Source organism: Sinocyclocheilus rhinocerous, unplaced genomic scaffold (genome assembly GCF_001515625.1).
Source record: "Sinocyclocheilus rhinocerous isolate Xijiao unplaced genomic scaffold, SAMN03320098_v1.1 scaffold360, whole genome shotgun sequence".
Classification (NCBI taxonomy): domain Eukaryota; kingdom Metazoa; phylum Chordata; class Actinopteri; order Cypriniformes; family Cyprinidae; genus Sinocyclocheilus; species Sinocyclocheilus rhinocerous.
The window spans coordinates 957,589-959,254 of record NW_015653490.1 but is presented as its reverse complement, the minus strand read 5'-3'; the positions used below and the strand labels follow the sequence as shown (position 1 = coordinate 959,254).

General features: G+C 37.8%; 1 long non-coding RNA gene across 1 annotated transcript; it reads left to right on the top strand.

The window, feature by feature from the left end:
* Window positions 1-11: 11 nt before the first annotated feature.
* Window positions 12-1,174, top strand: LOC107716397 (uncharacterized). The gene is made up of 2 exons (XR_001637206.1): window positions 12-151; window positions 1,005-1,174. It is a non-coding gene; the product is annotated as an uncharacterized LOC107716397 (long non-coding RNA).
* Window positions 1,175-1,666: the final 492 nt, after the last annotated feature.

Here is a 1,666-nt window from a genome sequence, read left to right as displayed (position 1 = left end):
ACCGTAAAAAAGGAAAGGTGGTGCAGAAAAACTTTGAGAAAGGAAAAAAAAGGGCTTAAGTCCGACGCTGCTAAATGCGTAAAATTAACCGAACTCTTTTCAAAAGGTTTAAATTCGGCTGCTGCAGCGGAGGACAGTTAGTGCCGCAGAGGTAAGAAGAAAACAGAAAATACAGCTAGCACAAGTCATTTTCACACTACTTCTGCCAGTTAGCTCGTGTTTTTGTTTTTATGTTTTTTGTAACAGTTGTAAGCTTAGCATAGAACCCCAGTATATTTTAAAATGTCATTGCTTCGTGATAATTGGTTAACTTAAGTGTTAACGAGCCTGTTACTGAATTGCATCCTCAGATAAAGTGGGATTTAGGGTAAACACTGATATAGGCTACTTGCAATATAGTCTAACACATCAGAAACCTATAGCAATAGCCATAGTACTGTAGACATTAGTGGACTTTACTTTGAATATGTAGATAGTCATATATTAAAATAAAACATTGAGCACGCATACAGTACATACGTTTATAGTATGCAATTAATCCTTAGGTAGGGTGGACTGCAGAGTCAAGTGTCATGGAGGTAGGAAGACACAATGAGAGAGACACACCCTGATACAGATGCTGCCAGTTTCTTAATAATGTGGCTCTAATTAACTATTAATTAACTCTTAGGATAGGAGGAACCTGTGCCTGTGTCACACACACACACACTCACAGAGAGAGAGAGAGATAGAGAGAGAGAGAGATCACACTCACACACACACTTTAACACACACAAATGCACATGCAGCACATACTAGCAACACTTCAGCATACTTTAATTCACAAATAATTGTCTATCAAAAAGGATTTACTGCTGCTACTATTTATAGTTTTTGTTATATATTCTATTCCCTTTTTTGCTATTATTACTTGTTTGTATTCATGTGTATTCCAATGCTGAGAGCAGTCAGTGAGAAAATATTTTGCTGTAATGTTTACATCCTATACTGTGTTCATTAACTAGGATGTTGCTGGAATCAGTACAGCCAGAGACCCCTGGTTTTCCAATACCAGTGCTGTGAGGAAGGATGCTACGGTAGGCCAAGCAGAGACAGGGAGGAGTGTGGTAGAGGTAGGAAAAACCCAACAGACAGACAGTGACAACAAAGAACAACATACTGTAGAGAATGACAGTAACAGCAGACAAATGGCATAAACAGCACACAGACTCTACAACATCCTCAGATTCTTTTTCTTTTGTTTTAACTGTATGTGTAAATTTGTTATAAACGTGTGCTCTTTAAAAAGTAGTAAGCATTGTTTGCCAGACACATACATTAAATGTTTAAATATCTGTTACATATATGGTACTGCTTATATTATTTCACCATCTGTACACAAGATTCAAGATTTTTTATTTGTCACATACATGGTTTTATAGAGAATATATGACCAGCAGTGAATGTAAGTAGTGAATGTGTGTGTCCGTGGGTGGGGCTGTGTCGGTGTGGTAATGTGGGCCGGTGTGGCTACAGTGCCAGGGCTGAATTTTTGTCCCAGTCCACCCCTGTATCTATCTATCTATCTATCTATCTATCTATCTATCTGGAATTTTTGTCCCAGTACGCCCCTGTATCTATCTATCTATCTATCTATCTATCTATCTATCTATCTATCTATCTATCT